The sequence below is a fragment of the Peromyscus californicus genome, unplaced genomic scaffold (assembly GCF_007827085.1).
Source record: "Peromyscus californicus insignis strain IS unplaced genomic scaffold, ASM782708v3 Scaffold_10__1_contigs__length_136768540, whole genome shotgun sequence".
NCBI classification, from domain to species: domain Eukaryota; kingdom Metazoa; phylum Chordata; class Mammalia; order Rodentia; family Cricetidae; genus Peromyscus; species Peromyscus californicus.
Genome location: NW_026294391.1, coordinates 40,224,688 through 40,237,765, shown reverse-complemented (window position 1 = coordinate 40,237,765; position 13,078 = coordinate 40,224,688).

Genomic DNA, 13,078 nt, shown 5'->3' with positions numbered 1-13,078 from the left:
CCAGACAGGGTTGTATAGTGCTGTTTGCTTTAAGTCTGAAGGAATTTGATACTTTGTGCTGGACCACAACCACAAAGTAACTTTGGCCATGAAGGGAATTAAAAAATATTCTTTCAGATGTCATAGAACATGAACAATATATGGTGTTCAAGAATAATCACTTGATAGCAAAGTGCAGAATAATACAGAACAATAATATCCTTGAAATAGAGTTATCAAAAACACATGCTTGAAAACTACATTTTAAAAAAAGCAATCATTACTGTGTCATCAAAGAATCTTCACTCTGAAATGTTAGGTCAAGGATTTTCACTTGCTTGTTCATGAGGGATTAATGTTCAGGGAAAATCTGACTGGAATATATGTATTTCTGATTGTATTTTTTTAAAGAAAAGAAAGGTTTATTTGGAATCACAAATTTACAGTTGTCATGGTTAGTTTGTCACATGAAAAGAGTGTCTAGGTGAGGGATTGCCTAGTTTATGTTGGCCAGTGTATATCTGTGGAGGTTTGTCTTAATTGTTAACTGATGTAGGAACTCACACTACCTGTAGGTAGTACCAGTCTCTAATCAGGAGGTCATGAACTTTGTAACAGCAGAGAAAGCTCTCAACATACTAAGTATGCATAAATGCAATTCTCTCTGATCCTAACTGTGAATGTGATGTGATTAGCTACTAACAGTTCCTTTCTGAGAATTCCCACAATGATGGAGTGCAACCTGGAATTTTAAACTGTTATAAACCATTTTCTTGCTTAAATCACTTTTTGTCAGGGTGCTTTATCATAGGAACCAAAGTGAAACTTGGACAAGTATACAATCCATCATGTCAGAGAGAAAGCCCAGAAGCAGGAACAAGCAGTTGGTACCATTGTGTCTTCAGTAGGAATCATAGGGAGACAAATGCTGCTCTTCGGCTCTCTTTTTCCTTTTCATTCAGTCTAGAATCCCAGATGATGCAACGAATTTCAAGCCAGTTTATGCTATTAATAATTAATGTGGTTTTTCATAGCCCAAACAAATTCATTTTGTCTTTATAAATATGTTTTGGCATATCATTAAAAATGATTCTAAATAGATATGACTGGGGTTTTAAATATACTTTGACCAAAATCTTTATTTTTTATATATTTCTAGACTATAAATTACAGTTTTCCTTACATGCTTCATTTGCTTGACTTATTCCTTCTCCTACCTCAATCTCTCTGGACCTTATTTTCTCCACTGTACCTTTTTAAACCCAGTAAGCCTCTTTCCACTTCAGTATTTCACATGGTCTACTGTTTTCTTCACCCTCTCCTTTAAAGCCTCCTAGCTCCATAGGCCTTTTTTAGTTTCTTGGCCTTTATCTGCATTTAGTAGCATCTAATTACATGTATTAATTAATTAACTTATTTGTATTTATTTGATTGTGAATGGGGTATGTGTGAGAGTGTTTGTGTGTGCAGGTGAATTCACCTACACAGGCACATATCTAGGACAGAGGTTGTCATTGGGATATCTTCCTCAATTCCTTTCCCACCTTACATTTGAGACAGTATCTCTCACGAAACCTGGATCTTGTTCTTTTACCTAGACTGGAAGGATAACAAACCTCAAGATCTGCCTATCTCTGTACCACAGCACTCAAGTTACAGGAATATATTGCCACATCCAGCTTTTAATGCGGTTGCTGGGAAGCCAAACTTAGATTCTTATGCTTGTATGGTAAGCAATTTACTAATTGAACCATCTCAATGATCCCTAGATACAAATATTAAACAATTAGATCTGAGGAATCATGTATGATAGAATATATAATATTTGTCTTTCTGGTCCTTGGTTATCTCACTTAATATAATATTTCCAGCTTTATACATTTAACTTTAAATTTCATAAGTTACTTTTATTAATAGATGAATAATATTTCATTATGTATATGTAACACATTTTTCTTACATTTTCTTCAGTTTATTTATATATAGGATACTTCTGTCTCTTTGCTATTATGAATAGAGCATCAATACGCATAGATGAACAAGTATCTCTGTGGTATGATATAGAGTCATTTAGATATGTGCACAAAAGTGGAATAGCTAGGTCATATGATAGTTCTATGAGCTATCTCTTCTCCCTGACTGTATTGATATTGAAAGAATAGCAATATATAATCCTCTGTACATGTCCTTGAATTTCTGTGTTGTTTAAAATGAGTGTGGAGGTGCTCAAAGCCTAAGGATTACAAATATCAATACACGGTGCTGGAGAGATGGCTCAGAAGTTAAGAGTACCAGCTATTCTTCCAGAGGACCTGAGTTCAATTCCCAGCAACTACATGGTGGCTCACAACCATCTGTAATGAGATCTGGTGCCCTCTTCTGGCATGCTGCATACATGCAAGTAGAACACTGTATATATAATAAATAAATAAATCTTTAAAAAAATCAATACACTCCATTTCTCTATTAGTAAGACATACTGATGCATTCTTTAAAAAATCCTACATATTTAATCCCTAATATTTTAATAAGCATAAATTATTTTGCATTTTGTGGAATTTATATATGTGAAATCACAGATCAGGTACCATTTATTATATCTATATCTACTTGGCCAAATGGTTTTTAGTTTCATTATTTTTGTTTGAATATTTTTACGTGGAATTGCTAAAGAGCTTTCCATTGCACAAATACACTAGTTTCTTTTTCAGTGCACCTTTGGATGGACAACTAGACATTTTCCACTTTTTTTAAAAAAAATAGTGTTTCTCTACACAGCCCTGGGTGTCCTGGAACTATGCAAATCAAGATGACCACAAACTCAGAGATATGCACCTGCCTCTGACTCCCATGTGCTGGAATTAAAGGCATGTGCCATCAAGTCCAGTTCATTTTCCAGTTTTGAGACTGAAAAAACACTTACTGTCATTGTATGGGTTTATTGTTATTGCATTCTTGAACTAGCATCTTCTTATGGTGTTTTTATTTATTTAAATGGAAACATGTTAATATGATCAAATTTAAGTGTCTATTTAAATTTATGTGTCTGCAAGTAACTCTTCATATTTATTATTAATGTTAATTATATGATAAACAAGTAAAAAAAATACAAACAAGCTAGTATTTGTAGTAAATGCCTGTGCTCCATGACTGTGAAAGGTAGATTCAGGAAGAACAAGAAGTCAAGGCCAATCTCGGCTACATAGTAAAGTTAAAAACAGCTGGGCTATGTAAGACCTTGTCTGGTGAAGCCAAAATAAATTATTTAAAATAAAACTAATAAAAAAGAATACAAATCAAAATATTAATTAACAGAAAGATATTTTTAGTAAAAATAATGAACAAGCACTTGTATTTTTTTCTGATGAGCCAATTAATGGACTTTATTATATAAATTGCATTGAAATATAATTAAATATCATTTTTATGTAATTGAATGAAATCATGTCAAGAACGAAAACATGACACCACGATAAGACATTGACAGAGAATTAGTTAATGAGTAGCATTAATGGAAAAAATATTTAGGTTCACATTTGGAACAGAAAAACAAAGTATACTGAAATTTTATAGTTCACATAAGACTGAAAAAAAGTGTATGGAGACATACACTCCATAAAAATAGCTCATGTTATGAGAAACATTGAATGCTATTATTTCTAGAACAAAGATAAAAGTTGTGTGTAATGTCAAAATTGGTTAAAAATATTTAGCTAAACTTATGGAAAACTTAAGTGTATTATTGAACTCAAATATATTTTTATGCTTTTTTGAGATGCATGAAAGCTTTTCAAGTTCGTTGACATTTGCTTTCAACTTATAAATGTGTCAATTTTTGGTTTTTACTAGCACATAAAAATATAATAGTTTGTACACTAATAGGATATCACATAACATAATATGTTTACATTATATTATTTTAAATCCTATTAAACATGTATCAGTTCTTTGTGGTGAACCACTTATATCTCTTTGCTCAGTACCTTTGTTTGTGTGGTAAATGATTTTTCTGTTTTATTCAAACCCACCAAGTTTCTTTGAAATAATTGTTGAATTTCTCCTGAGTCCTTCCACATTGATTATTACCTGGTCTCTTTCTGATACTTCACTTTGAATATTTGAAATCATAGTTTCCTGAAATCTCTGCATAGTTTCTGAGATTATATCTATTCATTCAAGGATGAAGTTTTATTAAATCTTCAAAATTTGAACTTGATTCTCTTTGCTTTACAGAAAATGTTAAATAAATTAGCAAAGAAACCCCCCTAGATTTCCACAAGAAATATGCATATATTCTTAGTTTACCCACCTCTTACCATCTCCTTTCCTCCCCCTACTATCCCCACTTAAATTTGTAACCCTAATTATTAGCCCCCACTTCTTTCCTATCAACTGTTTTCTATAGCCTCTCCTAACTAATATGTTTTCTTTTCATTGGAAGATCATAGGCTTTTATGAATGGTTTTCATGCAATCTTCATTTTGGGTGAGTCTTCTGCTACCTCCTCATTTCACCCTCACCCATACTCCCACTTCATTTTCTCTGAGCGTATAATCATCTCCTATTTAAGCACTGGATAGCCCTTAGATATGCCAGGAGTTGGCCTGCTGTTGGTATGGACTAAGTTCGTAATTGACATTAAGCTAAATCCATTTTTCTCTACTATTCTGCTGCTATGTTATTCAGAAAGGAGAAGGAAGGTATCTAGAGAGTTTCCTGACTCCATAAAGTTCTCATATGGGTGAGAAAAGGCCTGTATTTCTCATACATGGTAACTGATGCATTGTTACACGTTGCCGGTCACCAAATATGGACATCTTTGGTCTTGTGTCTTACTTGTTATCACCAGTCTACTAACTCATATGAAACCCTGAGTCTTTAGCTCATAAAAATCCATGTAACACTGGATTGGGGCAAAGACTCACACTTACGTGAACTTCCTAATCCTGAGATATACTGTGGAAATCAGCCACAGTTGACATGGCCTGGAATATAAATCCATTAGACTAAGGCTATGTATCTTTCAGCATCAGCTGATCAATTCAGAGGCCATCCATTGGCAACCTTGGGGATTGGGGTATCAGGACATATTTGGTGTCAGGTTTTAGGAACCCAGCATTGATTTCCAGGGCAAACTTGTTGGACTACTACTCTGTCCTGCTCTGAATTAATGAGATCTTACACCATACCATGAAACCTAAAGTAGGCATAATGCTTGTGAAGGCAGACTCTTGGCCATTTAGAGTAATGATAAATTGGATCATGACTATTCTTACAAAGACAGTGTTGAGGTTCACACTGCAGCTGATGATAGCATAAATTAAAATGGGGTCTGTGTTATTTTGGATCACATATGTACCTAGAACTGGGGCAGTTCTAAAATCTTCTCATAAAGCACTTCTTATCATTGCCTGAGTTTGGCCACCTAGGCTGAGACTGAGCTGCACTGCTACAAATTATTATAGTCATGAGGGTACCATATCTATAGGAGGGAAGGTTTTACTGCAAGCCTGGAATGTGAGAAACTTAAACTCATTTGTCCTGCAGACACACAGGTTTTTCTCTCTGAAGCTTTTATGAACAAAAGATTTTTAAATTATTTTAATAATATTTGCAATTAATATTAATTTTCAAATGCTATCATTATCTCTTCTTGTATTCTATGTTGGAAGCCATTATTAATCTCTAAGACATGAAGGTATTTTTAGGTTTTTTCATTAAACAATTATAGTTTGAAATTGTGTGCTTAGGTCTACATTATAAATTACTTTTTGGAAATAATAGAAGGAATATTCAAGGCATAGTTTGTGATTTACATATTGATATACTAATTTTCCAACAAAAATTATTTAACTACTTCATTTACTCTTGTATTGCTCTGATTCTGCTTCTTTAACAAAATCAAGAAACCATGACTTACAAATGAGTCTTTATTATATGTACAAGTTTATTATGTATAGGTTCTGCTGGAAAACATTTAAGATTGCTTTGTGTTGTTTCCATAGCTTTCACATTTCAATTTACATGACATTTTAAAACGTACTTATCATTTTAATATTTGCTAGCTTTAAAATCTTAAAATCAAAATACCTGAGCAGATTTTCTAGGTATCTATATATTTAGGAGGTTTTTTTTTTGTTATGTATTACTTAGATAGGGAAGTCAATAAAGAATTTGGAGTTGGAGTTATAGCCAGAAGACATGTGAGAAATTAGAGAGATATGAGTCTGAATCTCTCTAAGACTCAATAGATAATTATTTTATCTCTTCTAGAAAGGAGATTATATAAATTAATGAACAGAATTTTCTTTCATTGATTATTTTATGCAATCAAAGCCACAAGGAAAGTAGTCTATCTTCTTCTTTCTTTCAGTAATACCTTTCAGAAAGGCATATTTAAAAGAAAAATATTAACTCTTCATAGAAATGTTGGCTTTCTAATATACTACTTTGGAAGTAACATATGAATGGAGCTTATTCAAAAGACAATTTAGTCAAATCTTACAAAATGTTTAAAAAATAAAACTTGACACATACTCATCATGAATAGGGCTATATCTCTTAGGAAGCAAGAAGAAAACAAATATCCAAATGTGCAGTGATACTGTCCAACAAATGGCAGGTGATAGTATGCATGAGACCTCAAACAATACATATCTAAGATTCAAATATTCCTGAGAATAATTGGAGCCCTAAAATACTTAATGATAAGGCAAATTGAAAATGTGTTTCCTCACTGGGTCCAAGATGAATATCAAAATGTGGCAATTTTATATTAACTTCTACAGTAAAACACTTAATTGAAACTATAACTCGAATTTCTAAATAGTGTTATTAATAAAAAGTCCAGAGCCAGATATTGGGGTGAAAGCTGAAAGATCAGAGAAGCAGAAAAATGTCAGTCATGTTCTTACTGCTAGGAAATCCTCAACCCAAGAGAGAGCTACTTCCTGTATACTCACGCCTATATATCTTTCTGTGCCCTGCCATCTTACTTTCTTTCTCTACCCAGCTTCATCACTTCCTCTTTCCACACAGCTCTATCACTTCCTGTCTGTCTGTCCAGACCTCCCGATCTCTATTGTTAACTAGCACTGTTCCCAGTCTGGTCTTGAACTCACAGAGATCTGGATGAATCTCTACCTCCCGAATGCTAGAATCAAAGGCATGTGCGAACACTGCCTGACCTCTATGTTTAATATGGTGGCTAGCTTTTTCCTCTGATCTCCAGATAAGATTTATTAGGGTGCACAAATATAATATTACCACATTAGACCTCAAACTTATATAGATATTATACATTACAATAAATAAAGGCATAAAATCAAGTAACATAAATTTCATAAAAGCTGCTGAGAAAGTTGGTAAAAGAAAAAAAAGGTGAGAGGAGAGAACTGATTCTAAAAAGTTCTCCTCAGGACTCCACATGTGCACCATAGCACCGAAGAACATACATGTGCACAGAGCATCTATAATAGACACATACAATGTAATTTTAATTTTAATTTAACTACTAGAAGAAAAGTTGTCAAGGTCTTTTATTTTTTAAAAAAAGCATTGTTCATTGCTCATTGATATTGCATTGAACACTCATGCAAATGAATGCAAAACTTTAGAATATTATCTCTTAAAAAAGTAAATATTACTGTTTAAAAGTATCAGGCAGGCAGTGGTGGCACATTGCTGTGGGATGGTCTGTATGTCAAATGTGTTGCTGATTGGTCAATAAATAAATCACTGATTGGTCAGTGGCCAGGCAAAAAGTATAGGCGGGACTAAGAGAGAGGAGAATGGAAAAAACAGAAAGCTGGGTGAGAGAAACACTGCCAGCCGCCATCAGGACAAGAAAGATGTAAAGTACCGGTAAGCCACAAGCCATGTGGCAAGGTATAGATTAATAAAAATAGATTAATTTAAGCTGTAAAAACAGTTAGCAAGAAGCCTGCCACGGTCATACAGTTTGTAACCAATATAAGTCTCTGTGTTTACTTGGTCGGGTCTAAATGGCTGTGGGACTGACAGATAAGAGAGTTTGTCCTGACTATGGGCCAGACAGGAAAACATTAACAAAAAATGGCGCCCAACATGGGGTAAGAATTTCCACCTAAAACCTGAAAAAAAAGATTCTAAAATGAAACTAAAAACAGTTCCTAGTTGTCTCTTTCAAGTTAGCGGCAGCCTGCCGGTTTGAGCTACTGGTGGGTTCCTAGCGTGCGTGCATGCTCGACCTACAGTATGGTGGGAATGAGGCCTCTGCAAGTGACACATTAAGCTGTGTGGTGGATTTAGCCTTTACTAGTACAAAAAAAAAAAGAGGTTTCTGGGCTACACGCTACTTTGATAGAAGCATAGACCCACTATTTCTGAGAGTTGATGGCTCCCAGAGCTGGCGGAAAACGTATCACCGCCATGTTGGGAAGCTGAAGTGGGCGGAGCCAGCAGCGCCAGTGCCATTTCAGGCTTAAAAGACTACAGTTCAAAACAATAGGCTCAAACTAATATAAAAAAATATGCCACGTAAAGATGGCTACCACACAAAAAATCTGGTTTATGTTCTCTTTGATATTCGTAACTAAAAAAAAAACATTTGATTACAAAAGCTGTTGAGTTATGCCAAAATGTATATTTTAAAGGTACCTTGACTTCAAAATTTGGATATAAGGATATGTTGCTTTGGAAAGGAGATTCTGCTTTTGTTCCCACAGAAAGCCAGAGGCTATGGATTTGTTCCAGATTAAGATACATCAGGTTTGACCAGCCAAGACCCCCTAAAAGGTAACACCAAGGCCCAGATGATCCAACATTCAAAATGATTTCAAGGCAACTGACTCAGACGATACAGCCTCACGGACTACTCCATGATCCTAAAATTTTTTTGTTTCCCCAGAAGATACAGCGCCCCCCTCCAACAAAAAGTAGTAAGAGAAGCTATGCCCAAATTCCCAAATATACCAAGCTGACTTTGAAAACGTGTAAAGGTTAAAACCTTCCTTTTTAAGAAAAGAAAATGGGAAGTGCTGTGGGATGGTCTGTATGTCAAATGTGTTGCTGATTGGTCAATGAATAAATCACTGATTGGTCAGTGGCCAGGCAAAAAGTATAGGCGGGACTAAGAGAGAGGAGAATGGAAAAAACAGAAAGCTGGGTGAGAGAAACACTGCCAGCCGCCATCAGGACAAGAAAGATGTAAAGTACCGGTAAGCCACAAGCCATGTGGCAAGGTATAGATTAATAAAAAATAGATTAATTTAAGCTGTAAAAAGAGTTAACAAGAAGCCTGCCACAGTCATACAGTTTGTAACCAATATAAGTCTCTATGTTTACTTGGTCGGGTCTAAATGGCTGTGGCACTAACAGATAAGAGAATTTGTCCTGACTATGGGCCAGACAGGAAAACATTAACAACAGCACATGACTTTAATCCCAGCATTTTCGGGACTGAGGCAGGCAAATCTCTGAGTTCAAGGGGAACCTGTTCTATAGAGCAAGTTCTAGGACAGCTGGGACTACACAAAGAAACCATGTCTCAACAAACAAACAAAGCAAAACAAATGCCTGTTTTTAACTCTTTACTCAAAAGGCGCATCTTAATTCCTCTGTTCTTTAATGTGGGCTCATCTAGTAACTATTCCCATAACAAAATACCATTAGGACTAACGGTATGACTTTTCAGACACTTCAGATTTGGGCTTACTACAAGGAGGAGGCTCACATCTTGTGCTTTATTATTTATCTATTATCTGTCTTTGTATCTATCTATCTATCTATCTATCTATCTATCTGTCTGTCTGTCTGTCTGTCTGTCTGTCTGTCTGTCTGTCTATGTATCTATCTTTTCTCTCCCTATCTTTCCCTGTGCCTTCACTTGACTTGGGATACAAGAGAAATCTGTTATTACTTGTAGCTAACTCTATAGAGGGGCTATGTAACATGGAACTGTGGCCTCTAGGTAGTACCTGACAACACATAATGTATATGATAAATAAATCAGCTTGATAGTAGATTTTTACAACCATTTACTGAATGTCATGAGAAAAAAAAAATATCTACCAAAACAAACCCTAGTTTTATTTCCGTCAGGAAGTGTATGGGAAATGGATATTTGCTGTTTGGTGTTTGTGCTGATATGAATGAAAATGGTCCCCATAGGCTCTTAGGGATTAGCACTCTTAGAAGGTTTGGCCTTGTTGGGTGGGGTAGGTATTTCCTTGTTGGAGGAAGTGGGTCACTGGGGGTGGGCTTTAAGGTTTCAAATGTTAAAGCCAGGCCCAGTGTTGTTCTTTTCCTACTGCCAATCCAGTTGTAGAATTTTCAGCTACCTCTCCAACACTTGTCTGCCTGTATGCCACTATGTTTCCTGCCGTGGTGATAATGGACTAAACCTCTGAACTTTACAACCGCCCCAGTGAAATGTTTTCCTTTATTAGAGTTGCCATGGTCATGGGTCTCTTCAAAGGAATAGAAACCTTAACTAAGACAAAAGTTGGTACCAGGAGTGAGGTATTGCTGTGATAGGCCTGACTATGCTGTTACTTGAAGGAAAATGTAACACTTTGGGACTTTGGATGAGAAAAGCAGTTGAACACTTTAAGTGGGGCTTAATGGGCCATACTTGTAGGACCATGGAAAACAGTGGTGCTGAGGGTGATTTGAACTGTAGGGTCCTGGCTCAAAAGGTTTCAAAAAGAAGAATACTAGTATGTGTCCCAGAGGTCTATCATGGTATTTTGATGAATAACTTGGCAGATTCCTGCCCTTGACCAAAGAAATCTGTGTGGGGCTAAATTGAAGAGTTATGTATTAATAGCTGTTATTGTTTGTTTTTCTCTTTTGCTCTTTTAGGGACCCATCACCCAGCTCCCAAATAAAGCACACAGAGGCTTATTCTTAATTATAAATGCCTGATCTTAGCTTGGCATTTCCTTAACTTTAAATTAACCCCTTCTAACTTTTGCCTCTGGACTTTTCCCATTCTCTTACTTCTGTACTTCTTACTCTTATTCCATAGCTTGTTGTGTAGCTGGGTGTCCTCTCTTTCTTTGGCCACTTCTTCCCTTTTTTCTCCCCAGATTTCTTCTATATATTCTCTTTGCCTGCCAGCCCCACCTATTTCTCTCTCCTGCCTCACTATTGGCTGTTCAGTTCTTTATTAAACCCTCAGGTGTTTTAGACAAGCACAGTAACATAGCTCCACAGAGTTTAAAAAATGCAGCATAAACAAATGTAACACACCTTAAAGTAATATTCCCCAACAAATAGCTTTGACAGAGGACATTACTAAACAACCTAGAACTGAATGTATTGTGTGGCTATTAGTGGCCAGTCTTATGCATAAATATAATGAAAACGAGCAAGCTAAGAGAAGGAAAACCTCAAAACATACAGTTGGAGGAGAAAAGGAGCACCAGGAAGTGTAAGTAGATTAAAGAAAAGACTGATACTAAGTGGAATAAATGGAGTGATGACCTCAGAGCAAGACCCCCACCCAGCTAAAGCTTCCAACGTGTGAAAAGGAATTAAAGAAAAAACTTAGGGCCAGGTATGGTGATGAAAACCTTTAGAAATCAGAGGCTGGAGAATCTCTGAGTTCAAGACCAGCCTGGTCTACAGAGCAAGTTCCAGGAGAACCAAGATTAGGCAGTGAAGGAAACAGAAAGCTGGTAAAAAAAATTTTGTTCAACTGAAGGGGCATGTTCAGACCAACCAAGCAGCAGAACTTGACAGCTTTGGCCACATGGCTCTGGCTTTAGAGTCAAGTATGCAAGAAGGGGCTTATGGAATCTTCCTCTGCAATTAAGGAAAGTCAGTGAGGCCAGTTGTATCTCAGGGGTGGGTGTCCTTACATGGAGGATGGAGAGGGACCATTATTGTTAGTATTCTGACCCGCCCCTTGGAGACCCACCCAGCATTCTGATGTCATCTTAAGTTAAAACCTCCTTAGGAGGAAAACCCTCCCCCTCTCTCTTTTCCTCCTTCTCTCTCCCCTCTCTCTTTCCGCCACCAAATAAAACTCTTTGCTGAGCACTGTCTGCATGACATCTCTGTCTCTCACCCTCCATGAGGCACCTTGGCTCCAAACCAGCCAAAGTCCCCTGCCTGTTGTATCATAACATTGGAGCTAGTGACTTGGCAGAGACCCTCCTGGTGCATTTTCCCTGCCTTCCAGCAGTCTGAGACATGCTAGGGGCCCTGAAACCTTCAACACTCAACTTCATCCAACATCACCATAATCGGTAAGCCCCCATTTTTGGCCATTTCCCATGACTGAGGGATTCGTCCTCTCAGCTGTGCTCTCTTGCCTTTTGGCCCTCTTCATAAGTCTCTGTACTGAGCAACCACATGTCCCTCGGACTTCTGCCCTCTGGACCCTCTTCTCTGTTTGCCAAAACATTGCAACAGTCTGTGCTGTCTCATTCGGACCTCAGCGACCTTCGGACCTCTGCTCTGGAATTGACGAATCTCTTTGCAGCCCGTGTCCTCTGCCTCACTTATGGGGATTAGCCAGATCCAAGGATTCTTGAGCTATACACTCCAGCCACTCCAGTCCCTTCCTCCCTCTTACCTGCAGCTACCACCAATCATAGCGTTGGGACTGGCAGTGCAGGACATAGACCCTGAACTGCTGCCACTCGGGGGACCCAGGATGCCTCCCTTAGTTTCTACTTCTTTCTGGCTTCCTCCCACCCTGCTGCCTGTCAGCCTGCAGTCTACAGCTTGTTCTTTATACTGTCCATTCTTCTCTCTGTCCTTTTTAAGTTGGTCAGCTGACAGTCTCCTGGATTACCACCATTGCTAGAATGACCATAACCAGGTTATGGTCCTCTTTCTCTGATACAGGTTAGAAGGCTCTCAAAGCTTATGTTGATAACTCTTTCTTACAAAATAAAACAGGGGGAGATGTTGAAAAACCCTTTCTCAGCAGACCTTCCCTTCTCTGCCTAACCTTATTTGGAGAGTGTTTCTAAGGTCAGATGCCTGACCTTATTTGGAGAATGACTCTGCTCACAGCTTCCTGCAAATATTACATGATTCAACACATAAGTCCCACCCTTACAATAATCAGGTTCTGATCAATCAGCCCTTTCCACTTGTAACCCTA